This window comes from Rhinolophus sinicus, linkage group LG02 (assembly GCF_036562045.2).
Source record: "Rhinolophus sinicus isolate RSC01 linkage group LG02, ASM3656204v1, whole genome shotgun sequence".
In the NCBI taxonomy this organism is placed as follows: Eukaryota; Metazoa; Chordata; class Mammalia; order Chiroptera; family Rhinolophidae; genus Rhinolophus; species Rhinolophus sinicus.
The window spans coordinates 140,280,956-140,295,084 of NC_133752.1; the positions used below are offsets into that span (position 1 = coordinate 140,280,956).

The window sequence follows — 14,129 nt, forward strand, 5'->3', positions numbered from 1 at the left end:
CAAACAAGAGTGAAATTCCTAACGCATCTCATCAATGGTATAACTAAATGATATCATTGAAGGACCTGCTGTACTTTGATACTATATAAATATCTACCCTCTATCTATCCCCATACTGTTGTATCACTGTCTTAATCACAACTTCACATTAAGTTCTGATATCTGGTAGTTCAGAAATATCTTGGCTATTTTGAGCCCTTACTCTTCCATATAAATTTGTGAAATTGGCTTAGCAAGTGCCATGATTTTTATTCTATTACTTTGAATGTATAATTCAAGCTGGGGAGAATTGACAACTTTGTGATATTATCTTCCTTCCCATAAACATGACATGTCTCTCCATTTATTTGTGTTGTTTTGTATCTCTTTTTTTTTTTTAATTTTAAAACTTCTCATTTAAATTTGCAATGCTTTAAATGCGTATCATTTAAATAGCAATCAACAGAGGTTAGGAGAACATGACAATACACTTTCTCTTAGAAAATACAACAGTAATTAGAATTTTTAAGTTTCACTCTCAAACTTTTCTCTGCAGTAAAATGCCTCACTCACCTCTACAACAGGTCATTGCGAGAATCTTGTAATATAAAGCGTGGGTGTTCTATGAAGCATTTTTAAACTTCCATTTTTTAAATCTGTATTAATTCTTATTCAAGTTTTATTTTTATCTTTAATATTTAAACATCTATTCTTTTCTTGTCAATATTTTATAATTTCCAAGATGTCTCTAAGGATCTTGAGAGGACATTTATTTCAGAGGTATCTACTACTACTACTAGTCAAGAAAACAAAAGAAGTTAGCGAGAGGAAAGACTTGACATTTTGTCCTATATACATCTTAATCATCCTACAGGTAAAAACTCACACGGAACTTTACAATACAAGATGATATGAGAATCTCAACATGGAAAGCTTTCACTATAACGACGAGCAGTGTACAAATATGCTTCTACTTTTACCTACATAAGCTGACAGATGTTTAAAATACTGAGTTAACAAAGATCTTTTAGTAAAGTGACATAGGCAGGCTTAAACTAGCAAGGATTAAGGATGAATCCTTACTAATTAATTGGAAAATCTGTGTCATATTTTATATTTCATTTTACAAAATCAGGAATATTTATTTTGAAACAAGAGAAGAAGACATGGTCTACCTGTCAGAAAACTACCACTCAGAAATACTTTTTATCCACAAAGCAGGACAAGCATAAAGACATTTAAATTTCACATTGGCACCAAAAAAGGTTAACTGCCCTGCCTTCTTGGATTAGAAAAACTAAAGCTGAGCAATAAGTAGTTTTGCAGGCATTTGAACATGCCTAAACCTTTAAATTAGTAAAATAGTTTCTAAAAATTATGATTACAAAAGCAACACATACTTGCAACAAATTCAACTGAACAAAATGAAAAAAGTAGAGTGTGAAAGCCGCCCTGGGGTCCACCCCCCACCCCCCTCAAGAGAAACCACATTTAACAGTTTGGTGCGTATCTTTCCAAATCTTTTGTTCTATACATGTACAAAACACACACCTTCATTTGGCTCATTCAATACATACGGTTTTACCACTTGCATTTTATACTTAATATATCTTTGACATCTTTCCATGTCAGTACATGTAGGCTAGATGAGATTCTATCATTAAATACCCTTTTAACAACGGTAAAGTCATTTTTTAAAAAATTATCCACCCAAGTATGTGTGTATAATTTTAAAAGAAAATGGACAGAATCCGAAAATACAAATATCTAAAAATAATCTCTATCTTGCCACCAGTGTGGGACTGTTCATTCCTTTTTCACACAAGTTATGTGATTAAGGAGATTAATCTCCACATTTATACAGAATGCTCCTTTTGTTAAGCCTATCTGAAAAGAATGAAAAATTCAGTTGATTAGTTCACCTACACTTAAAAGCTAAGTCAGTGTACTACAAATATACAATGTGATCAATTACAGTATGATACTTCTTAGTCTAGGGTTTCAATTAAATAACATTAAAAAAAAGGATAGATAATACAACTAATATCCCGAGAAATCCAGAAATTCAAATTTTAGATTGCCAACTATAACACTGCAGTTTACATTTTTTTTCTATTTGGTAGCAAACATTAATGGAATTCAATGCTGATTACTTAAAGATGGTTCACATCACACATTCAATCAGGTTTATAAGAACATAACACGCGTACTATAGAGTTAGATTAAGACATGAAAATTTTTTGCTTGAAAGTAATGACTGTGTAGCACATGGGACATTTATCAACTGTTTCAGCACATTGTTTACAAGTGACCAGATGTCCACAAGGAATAAACACAGCAGCAATATTTCTATCCATATAGATTTTGCAAAGCTTCTCCTCTTGCAGGAGCCTTAGTTGCTCTTCAGTACTCATCGCTTTCTGCAATGAAGTCTGACTCGATTCATCTTGTATATTGTCTTTCTGAGCATTCATTAGATCTGCAACCAGAACCTCGACTGATTTATAGTTGCTCCCAGATTTCTGAATTCTTTCCATCATTATTTTCTTAATGTCCCTGAATCTGAACCCCATTCGTACAGCTTCATGTACCATAGGATTTTCAAAGATGTTATCATCAATTATTTTAGTTAGTGGTGTTTTTTTCAACAGTTCTTCCCATAGACTCCTCAAGTGAATGGGTTAAATGACTATTGTTTATATACTCCTGTCCCTTCTCTTCTAACAGATACTTACACCCTGGATACCACTTAGCATGTTGTTCCCAAGGGTCTTCACTGGGCTTCCAATCAGTTAGCCCTGCTCCACAGGAAAAGCACTTTACTTTATCACCTTTGCCTAAAGCATAAAATTCAGCTCTTGCTAGCTGCTCCTTGTTAACTGAGTATGTCCACGTCCCAAAAGTAATGCTCTGTGCTTCATAATCTGCCATGGCTGGATTTCTTGGAGGATTAGTTGAATTTGGGAAATTCCTACCAGAGCTCATGACTCATAAGATTCACTTTGAATATTAATATTCCGGCCCGAAACAAAGAAGTAATTAGGAAAGTGTCGCCTGTGTTCTGACCATGCACGATCACAAGGTTCCCAATGTTTCAGTTTTCCACCACAACAAAAGCACTGCACTTCCTCATCAACACCTGTGTAGTAGAGCCCAGCACTAACTAACTCTCTTGGGGTTAAGTGGGCATATTCTGGCCAGTTCTGAAATGACTTTAATCCAGCTTCTTCACTACGCATGGCAGGGTTCCTTGGGTATATTGTGTCTGACATATCTACAACCTGTCCAGTTCTCAAAAGATAGTCTGCATGAGTCTCAGATGGCCTGTCTAAAACAAAATGATTTCTGTTTCCCAGATCATTTCCAGCTCTGTACTGACCATTTTGGACACCAGGATTTGTAGGTTGCGCAGCACTGTTTTCAAAATAAAAGCCACTGATCAATCTGCAATTTGGGGATACTTTCCTGTGTCTTGCAACTGCTGAGTCTCCATGTTGCCATCTATCTACTGCTGCGTGACAACTAAAGCACCGCACGGTGTCTCCCTTCACCAGTATATAGAAAACCAGCTCGTGCGAGTGTTAATGCTGAAACAGGACTACTACTTAGAAAATTAGCAAAAGTTTTTCATCTATTACACTCTTCTACAAAGTCTTCATCCTTATCGATGTCTGCAGGTACACAAGTTTTAGATCCTTCAAAACTGTTAAAAGTCATCTTCTCTTGAAAATAGGGTTTGTCCACCTGATATGGCCCCCAATGACTTCTTTCTTTACCTTAGTGGTTATGGGGTTCAAGTTGGTGCCCACCCGCCCACGCCTTCCATTGTCAGTCCCAGGAACCTGGGCCTGGAGCCCTGGTGGGCACCCGTGCCAGGCGGGGGTGGCCTTCCCCTGCAACGTGGAGCCCAAGGGGTGTTTTATATCTCTTAATAAAATTTTACAGTTTTCCCTGTGGAGGTCTTCTTGAAGAAATGCCTCAAGGCATTTGAACAACTGGTATCAAGAGACAACGAGCTGAGATTTGGGACAGAAAGGATATGAAAGTATAACCTTCACCTTGAACTGGACGTGAGTCTACACAGAACTGGGCTTGATTCAGCTCAACTTGAAGTGCGTATTGAAATCATATCTAAACATGGTGAGTATTTAAGATTGATAGTGAGATGTGTTTGTTTGACTTTAGACACCTTGAATGGAGGTAAAGCATCCACCACTTCCTCCCCATCTCCTGACCTGAGACCAATGTTCAGCTTTCCCACTTGAGAAGTTGTAGGAGCTAGACTGGACAGACAGACTGCTAAGATCCAAGAGAAACCTGAGAAGAAGATGACGTTGGGCCAGAATTCTGTTATCCTCAATGAAAGATTGTTGTTCTGTGGGAGGGAACGGCAGCACTGAGCAATGGGGACTGTGGAAGCAAACCATGAGGAGGGTTGTGGGAGGAGAATCTAAGCAACACCCAGGAGGAAAGACCTTTGATTAGGTATTCAGAAAGTGATGGACATCAACTTTATATGGCATATATACAGCATATATTAGCAATAACTCCACCCCATTGAAAATCACCAGTCCGAAGGGGTATCGCAATCAGCAGGTAACTACCCAGATGAAGAGATAAGGCAAAATCCCTTGGTTTCTGCTACTGAGTCTATTACCCACCAAAGCCAGAGTGGCAAAATAAATTTTATGCAAAATGGAAAGGAGAAGCTTTGCTCGTGAGCTATAAATTCACCAGTGACCATTCCATCGCCGCTTAAGATCCCAACGAGATGCAAGAGCACATCCTACAAGAGAAGACAAGTCCACAAGGGCCAAGACCATGTGGTCCGTCCTGATGTGGTTTGATTCCGGCTAGAATCCAGAATACCGGGGGAATCAATGGGCTCGTGGCCTAATGACACTCCGTTGAAAGTTGCTCATCAGGAGTTTGCAGGCATTATTCCTGAAGAGGATGGTTCAGTAAGATTAGATAAGAAGGTGAAAAGAAAAGATAATAAGGGTGTTATGTAGTGAAAATCAAAATGCCGAACCAGGAATCATGGCCTTTATGGAAATCCACCATAACCTCTGCCACAGAAACAGGCCGAGGACCTTGCCATGGGCAGGGCCTAGCTTTCCTCAGAAAACAGTCCTGGTGCTGCTCCCTCCCACTGATAACTCAACCATCAAAGCCTGAAATTTTGAAAGTAGCCGTTGCCACTAGCCATTAAAATTCAGTACGAAATGTCAAATTTAAAATACTGTAATTTCCTAATGAGCTTTTCAACATAGTGTAGCTGGAAAATGTACTCCCAGGTAACTAAATATATTGACCAATTAAATAAACCAATTAAAGGCTGCTGCCTAAAATGAGGATTTTGCTTTAGAATGGTATTTAGGTCATTTTCTTTGACAGAGATTAGATGCAGAACTAGTTTCCTGTGGAGGCAAATTCGTGACAGCTCTTCTACACATCCCCTACCACAATTACAGTCCCATTCTGCCAGTAACTAACTCTGTGGCTTCTGGAAGAATGCAACTTAATAATGTGTTTCGGTTTAGAAACTGTCAGGTATGTTTTTATTTAATTTAAGCTTGTCAAAAGCAGCTGCAAGTATACAGACATCAATTATAACAACTATCATAGTCTTCAGAAGTTAAACCAAGATATTATAATCAATGGGAAGAAAATGTAATTAAAGACAGGAAAGGAAAAAATAAGAAAGGAATCCTAGTGAATTCCAAATGAATAGTTAGAGATCTGAAATTTTCGACAATAAGCTGATAAAACAGTTATACCTTCTAGTCTAGTCCTATTTTATGACATTTTATAGCTATTTGAGCTGTGCAAATGCAAAGAAATTGAGATTTGTATTTTTAAACACATAAGAATATATGCCGAATACACTTAACAGTTCTTATCTCCTTGGACCACAAGTGAGAAAGCTCAGAATATATAACAAACAATAATCTGACTTGAGACCTTTGTCTTCAGCATAATAAATACGGCTAATGACCTTTGTAAACCTCCCCACTGACCAAGAAATTTTAAACATTTCATGGCATAGAAAATGTACTGCACCACACATGGATACATTGGATAAAGATTTCTTTCTTTTCATTTATCCAAAGGTACTCTTATAATTCTGATTCATATATTCCATTTTCAAAGACTTCCATTTGCTCCTCTTTGAAACAAACAAACAAAAGTTCTGTATGTCTCTAACTTCTCTTTTAGATACCACAGTCTGTCTTCCATGTGTGTTGTCTGGTGCAGGTTGTAGTGAAAAAGAGCAGGGACAATCTGGGATCAAAACCCAACCCCACTGCTTCTTAGCTGCGTGGCTTGGAACACATCATTAACCAGCCTGAGACTCTTTTCCCCTCTGTATATCCATCATAAAGAGTGCTTGTGTGGATTTGAAATAATATATGTACAGTATATGGCTCACAAAAAGACTCAGAAAGGTACAGCTATACTGTTCATGGCAGAAGTGCTGTCCCCCATGAATATAATGCTACCCTATCCCCAGCTACATTTTTGTTTTGTTCACCAAACAATTTGGCCATTCCTTCTGACACAATGCTGTCACAACCCATTTACATCTACTATGTGACCAAATATGCCATGTGGATCTTTGATTTATTTTTAAATTAGTAATCCTCTTTAATATTCTTCATGTTGGACCTGAATTTTAATGCCTCGCCATTATTTGAAATGAGTACATGAAGAATGAGCCATCTTGGAGGTCCCTCTAGGAGGCAAAGCACTCACAGATGTATGGGCAGAGAATGGGAGAGAGGCACTAAGGAGTAGAATGGGGTCCCTGAGGGGGCTCTGGGAATGGAAGAGCCTAGTCCAATGACCAGAAGAAGGATTTGGGGGTCTGAGAGCCTTGGGCTCCTTTCCTTGCTCTGCTCCTCCATACCACTTGACCCTGACAAGTCACCTTCCTTCTCTCAGCCTCAGTTGTCTTATCTGTACACCTGATATAATCATACCTACCTCATGGGTTCATTCTGAGGACTGGATAAGGTCTGTCAAACATTTAGCTGAGAGTAAACACTCAATAAAAGATGACCGCAGCAGTAGCTGTAGTATTCGTCATTTCTAAGGTATACAGACCAAGTTTTTAGTTTGTTTTGCTCCGTTCTCTCACTGAAATGTAGGTCATGGTGATATGCTCTCCACATGAGGAAGACAAAACTTATACATTCTGTAATGTGTGTCTTATTTGACATATTCAATTGAGACTATTCCGTTTTAGTGTAGCAGACAAGAAAAAGCAAGTAGGATGGATCAAAATCGTACGATGTGCTAAATAAGGACAATAAGCAAGTCACTGACGGACATGAGCCGCATTCACAGATGTGTTGTTAAGTATAGACAGTTGGCAAGCAGTAAGACCTGTTAAAGATTGAGTAAAATATATGATTTTTTTAAAGGTGGAACACTCAAGAATGTTTACTTATAAAGAGAAAATGGTGGAAGGACCAAATCATAAGGTACAAATCAAGCCCCCTTCAGATTGATGTGTCATTTCTAAGTTGGCCGGCCATTGGGTCCCCATTCTGGCTTTGCATGCACTCTGCCCAACAGATAAAGCTCACAGCTGCCCAGCAGACTAACTGGTGAACTACAGCAGTGGCCAGGCATCCTCACCTCTGCGTCGACAAACATGTGTTGACTTTGAGCTTGCTAAGCCTCCTTGTTCAAACTCAGCTCTGGTCTTTGTAACCACAACACTATGAGGAAAAATGGATGTGACACAGAGAGTGGGAGAGAGGCAGTGGGGAGAAGGAAGAGGGAGAGAGAGAAGGAAAGGGAGAGGACAGGACATAGAGACAGTTGTGTAACACAGGTAGTGTGGCCCTTCCGCTCCATCCCAACTGTGAACTTCCTGCATATCTCTTTTCCCTCACTACTCGATGTGTATTTCACGTGGATTCAATAAACCACGTGATTTGAGCATCTTAATATAGTCTGTGAGACTTCTGTTCCATCACCCTGGGATGCTTGCCTGGGGTGTACTTGGATGTTACCGTTGCATCAAGGTAATTTCTCATATCTTTCCTTGGCATCAGCATTTCTTCTGAGGGAAAAAAACCAGTTGGTATTCTTCCACAAATAAATCAAATTGGTGTTATTTTGCACAGGGGAGCAATAAAAGCTTTCTCCCCACATTTTTCTGGTGAAAGCAATTTTGATACCTTGTTAATGTTTGCAGAACTAGTCATTTCATATGAAATTATAGCCTTTCCTTCCAGGTGATTGTTTCTAGCTATATTCCCTGCTGTAATCTGATCTTTTTCATGTTATCATCATGGAGTTTGGAGTTTGTTTTTTAAAATGAATTGTTGGCACTCCAGTAGGTCACCATTATCCTGACTAGACTAGGACACAATTCCGACAGGAAAAGCAGCTGAAACCCAAGCTCAGGTTGACAGTGGCCCCAGCCAGCACCTAAAGGCCATGCTTGCCCAGCCAGCCATCTTCTTTTTCCTTTCTCTCTCTCTCCTTTTTCAGCTTCTTTCATTTTTTACCCACAGTCTTCTTTTGCTCATCTCAGAAACCACATATGAGTCCACTCGGGGCTCTACCCTGAACCACTTTTCTGCTCTAAAAATTGTTTTTTCATTATATCAAGCTTGCCTCCTGGGCTTCCCAGAAAATGACATCTCTCCTGGGAGAGTCCTCAGTCTTTTGTAAGCCCCGGCTGACCCACTCCACTAATTAGTCATGCATGTTTATGTTAATCTGAATCCCACTGGTAGACAAGCCTTAAATTTAAGCACCAACCTCTTACTACATGTGTATAAAATGATGTCTAAACACCAAGGGGAAGCCTTGCAATAGGGTTATTCTATTGGGGGAATGAATCAGGGAAGTTTGGGGTCATTTTTGACCCCAAATGAATCAGGGTCATTTTTCCTCCATGTAGTTTGTCATAGTTCCCATGGTTTTTCTCCCAGTTCTCTCAGGCAACACATACCATCTTGTGTTCCCCTCAGTAGAGCCTGAGGGAGAATGTCAGCTTCTTCAGAGTGAAATATCTACAAGTTAAAAAGGAAAAGAAATCTTTCTCTTGCTAATATTGCCTGCCAGAAATGAGTGAGGGAGGAAACCCAGTCACTGGTGATATGGCGTTTGGATTGGTTGACTTGCATACGAAAGTCTTTTAGGCAAATTGTTCACTATCCCTAGGAATTAGCTAGCCCTGGGCCATTGCTGGGCTTTTATAACATCCTTCCTATTTGCCTGACCATTCAACATCCACCCCACACCACCTTGTTCTGCCCCAGGCCCCTCTCACAAAGAACTTCTATTCACTCCCAACATAAAGCTCACCATGCCTGTGGAGGTTTTTTCCCAAAATGGTTTGACCTGGAAAGCAACTGGCCTTGCATGAAGATAACTTTACTGACTTCCTTCGTATTTCTACCAGTTGTACTGGACAGAGATGAATGGGAACAAAACATTGTATTTGCCTTATCAGCCACTGGTGTACACGAGGAAATTCACTCTATGACAGCGATGTGGTATGGAACGCAGTGGTGATATTCAGCCCTCTCCCTCAGTCCTGTATCCAATCACTAAGTCACCAAGTCCTGCAGATTTTACCTTCTAAGTACATTTTAAAATCTCTTTCCTACTCCTCATCGTCTCTGCTACCCCAGTCCAAGTCAGGTCTTCATTAGCGCATTAACCTCATAAATAATCTTCCTGCTTCTGGTCTTGTCTCCCTCAAACTTACTCTCCACACAGCTGAAGAGATTCTTTGAAACATAAATCCAGCTATGGTATCCATGGCGAAATCCCTACCATGGCTCCCCTGTTTGTGGCAGTTCTCAGACTCTTCAATTTAGAGACCAGGATAATTTTGTTTTTAATTTTAGTAACTTATACAAAGATGCTGAATTACATTTTGCTAAGGAAGGATTTAAAATAAGAATCCCATCTTCTGTTAAAATCCTTTCATAAAAGATAATTTAAAAGTATAACACACACACACACACACACACACACACACACACACAATGTAATCTCAGAAAAATGGACTATCTCTTCCACTGAATAAATTGAACTTTGTGAAAAATTCTCTCCACATCCCCAGGGCAGTGAAAATTTCGCCTCACCTTGGCTCCAGTCTGCAGTCTGCATGGTACACAAGGTCTCCTGTGAGCTGGCCCCTGGCTGCTGAGCTAGCCTTCTCCTTCCCAGTCTAAGTCCCAGCTATTCTCCATTGCTCAGAGTTCATCCCCCACCACCAACACGGAGGTGTTTCTCACCTGCCCCTTTTGTCAAGCTGCCTCTGTGTATGGAGCGTGGATGGACCACTGTCTCCCATGTCATGCCACTTCTTCACTTGGCTAACTTTATGTATCTTGTAGCACTCAGAGAAGCACTTCCATCCTCAGAACCACTGTCTTCCTTTTTACATATGTGTGTCCCCATCCCTAGAGACGAGGTTAAGTAATTCAGTAATACCCTGTGCAAATCAGTAACATTATTCCTAGCATATTTATCTACATTGTGCCTAATATAATCATCTGCCTTTTCCTCTCTTTCTTCCACTAAATGAGAGTTCTATAAGCCAGTAAGTCAGTGACGGTATATTTTCGTTTTCATGTCGATAATATCTAGCACAGTGACTCGGCATAACATAGGCATTGAAAAATGTTTACTGACTGAAAAAGTAAATAAATAGATAGTTCCATTTCAAAGACATATTTGATGATGAGAAATCTAATTATGAACCATTTTTAATTCTTCAGAAGAAAGATAATATGTAAATTTTAATTGGCACATTGTTACTTTGATCTTTTGTAAGTGTGACAGTCACCTTGGCTCCCCCCCACCCCCATATCTCATTTCATTAACTCAAAAAGTCAGTCAATTGTCTGCCTATTCCCTGACCCACAGATATCTTGCCACCTGGAAAAATTTGAGGATGGGAAAGTTGTGCTTATTGGTCTAAGACTTTCACAGTAAAAAAAAAATTATGGATGCTAAACAGGTTTTTTGTTGCTGTGTTAATGCATGCCTCAGTGTAAGTCTTATCCCCAGAAGAAAGTGTCTTTAAAAATGGTTAACTGGCCACAGGATAATTATAATACCTTTGGTGGTAGTTACTGAGAAAACACACATACTCTTTGTTGGGAATATTCTTGCTTCTGCTTCCGAGCTCAGCTCCCATGTGAAACGGAGGATTTCCAACCCTATAAACTGTGTCAGAGCAAGCAAACTGCACCCAGTGAGAATTAAATCTTAGTTTTTCCAGCTCTCACAAATATGAAGGCATACATGAAGAAACGACCGAAACTGAGGTCTCTGGAATCAGATGGCGTCAGGTTTTTTGTTGTTGTTGTTTTTTAACATTTTTTAAATTAGTTTCAAAACGATTAGAGCACAAAACGATCTAATAGTTAGAGATTTATCATTTATATCCCTCACACAGTGACAACCCCCCTCCCCCCATCTACTACCCCTCTGACATCGCACACAGCCATTATATTTTCACTGTCTCTATTCCTAATGCTGTACTCCGCTTCTTGTAACTATATATATAATTGTAGTTGACATGCATTATTGTTCAGCTTCAGCTTCAGGTGTACAGTAGATTGCTTGAGTTTTAAACCCCCACCCTTCACTTGCCGGCAAGTGCCCTTGGACAATTTACTTAAATTGCATCTTCCTCAAAAATCTTATTTGGACAATGAGGACAAATTAGTATGCAATCATAAGATTGCTGTGAGGATTAAGTGACATATCTATCACAAGTGCTTGGATCTCAAATACATCACTTTTGTTTTTACTTGCGCTTTTTCCTGCCTCCTCCTGTGGGACTCCAAGTGTACTGGCCATTTAGTTGCCCTGAAATTGCCCTGAAATTGTCTTCCTTCTGCTCCAGCTCCCTGAGAACTTACCTCCCTCACCACATAGTGTCCTTCAGGTATAGTTTCCCACCGGGTACCACTGCTGGAACTTCTGAGCCCTGCCACCCACCACTGTCCCCATGGAGCCCTTAGGTGCCAACGCTGATTTGGGAGAGTGATATGAAGGACCAAGACATTCACCCTAGTACCCTAAGGTCTACCCGAGTCTTTGTAAAATAGCTCTTTCAGGTTTCACTGATGATACCCCATCATCACCACTTCACCCTCACTGGAGCCCACTTAGGGCATAAGAATTGGGTTAAGGACAGGGCTGAGGAACCGAGAACACAGAGTGCTCGGAATTAGCCCTCACTTCTGCCTTCTAGGCCAAGCCAGAGGTACCAACAGGTAAGCTCACTCCCAAGAGGTTCTTCAGTCCCTCAAAAAAAAGAAAAAATGGACATCTGGAGGCTACTACTTTTCTGGACGTAACTTAGTGAGCACTCGTATGGTCTGGGCCATGCTTCTTGCTGGGAAAGGGAGATGGAAGAGGAAGAAGAAGGGAAGAGGAGGAAGTCATGCTTCCTAGCCTGCAGATATTATTTATTCCAGGGAAAGCTCCAGTCCCGGACACTGTGCTTCCCTTCTATGCCAATACCCTTTGTGTTTACTCAACCTCTTTCAGCATCTCCGCTCCTCTGCCTCTAGAACAAGTACAGCTCTCTTTTCAGATGTTCCCTTTCGCTACTATTGGGGAAACCAGGGGAAAAGGGTAAAGCTTCAGTATACTTTTAAAGATAAACAGTACAATTTGCCACTGACATTCCCTGGAGAGTCAACACGATCTTTAGAGATACAAATTGTTTTTATTAATTTTCTCATAAATTATGTCCACCTCCCTGCAGACCTTCATTAGCCTGGGCTATGTGGTCCTGAGTTCCAATATTTCTTTTATCCTCCTTTTTAACCTAAACTCAGGATAAACAGAAACATAGGATAGAACTAAGATAAAACTAATCTTACATTTCAGAGAAAATATCAAACAATTCTTCCACCAGTATCTTCCTTTGTCACTGTATTTCTTCATTGAAGTTACAACAAGAATCCCGGAAGAAAATGCCACACAGATCTCTGGCCGAGGTGAAGGGTAAGACGTAAAAGGTGAGTTCGGGGTTACTGTTATTTCGGCTGCTTCTACAATTGATGATGATGGTGGTGGGTGGGTAATAATATTTCCCATTTATTGAACCCAAATGCTTGACATTATTTGTATGCTCATGTGAGTCCTAATAGATATATTATCTTTAATTTTTAAATTCAAAATTCTAGTCCAAAGCTAATAAGTAGTAAAACTGTAAGTCAAATGCTATGTTGTCAGTCACCAGTGGGCTGCTACCTGCCTTGATAATAAAACCAGCATTCCACTGAAAACAAGAGAGCAGATATTATAAACAGGTTGCTCTTCCTTGCTGTCTTCTCTTGCCCTTTCTCTTATACATCCTGACATTGCCGGACATGTCAGCACTTATTACAGTGCTATGTTATAAAATACCCTAAAACTCAGAAGCTTAAAACAGCAATTATGTACTCTTGTGCACATGTGTACAGGTCAACAGGGGTCAGCTGACCTGAGTTGGGTTTGATTGGGCTTCACTCCAAGCGCAAGTTTGAATCCAGGTCTATCCCACTCATCCTCCACAGACCAGAGGGCCATCTGGCATGTGCTGTCTTCACAGCATTGACAAGGGTGGTAGAGGGCAAGGCTAACTACACAAGTATATTTCAAGCCTCTGCTTGCATCACACCTGCTGACATCCCATTGGCCAAAACAAGTCTCATGACCAAGCTCAAATTTAAGCAGAGTAGAGTCACTTCAGCAGGAGGCCATGGCAAGGGATGTATAATACGAATAGAGACGAAGAACTGTGACCAATAATTTAATCTACATACCCAAACCTTAGACAAAGAAAGAAGGAAGAATCGACCAGAGCCATGGAAGATGGTTCCAAGATCATGGAGATCCATAGCAGCAAGGAGTTAAAGCTAAGTGGCTGAAAAGATAAAATGGGAAATCCCAAGGGATGCAAGTTAGCAAGAAGGGGAATAACTCAAGTAGAGTTATTCCCATCCTGGGGCTTTTCTCTGCCTTTTACTTTGGGGACCATACTGGGCTTGGTCTGCATTTTACTTTGGGGACCAAGATAAGGATTTACTTCTAGTATGTAGGCCTTGGAAGCCTGGCCCTAGCAGAAACTGCAAGCACATCTGGCAGGGGCCAGAACTGCTCATTGT

The 14,129-nt window shown here is 40.2% G+C and overlaps 1 pseudogene; it reads right to left on the minus strand.

Moving 5' to 3' along the window:
* Positions 1 to 2,201: 2,201 nt before the first annotated feature.
* LOC109440112 (E3 ubiquitin-protein ligase XIAP) lies at positions 2,202 to 3,696 on the minus strand (annotated as a pseudogene).
* Positions 3,697 to 14,129: the final 10,433 nt, after the last annotated feature.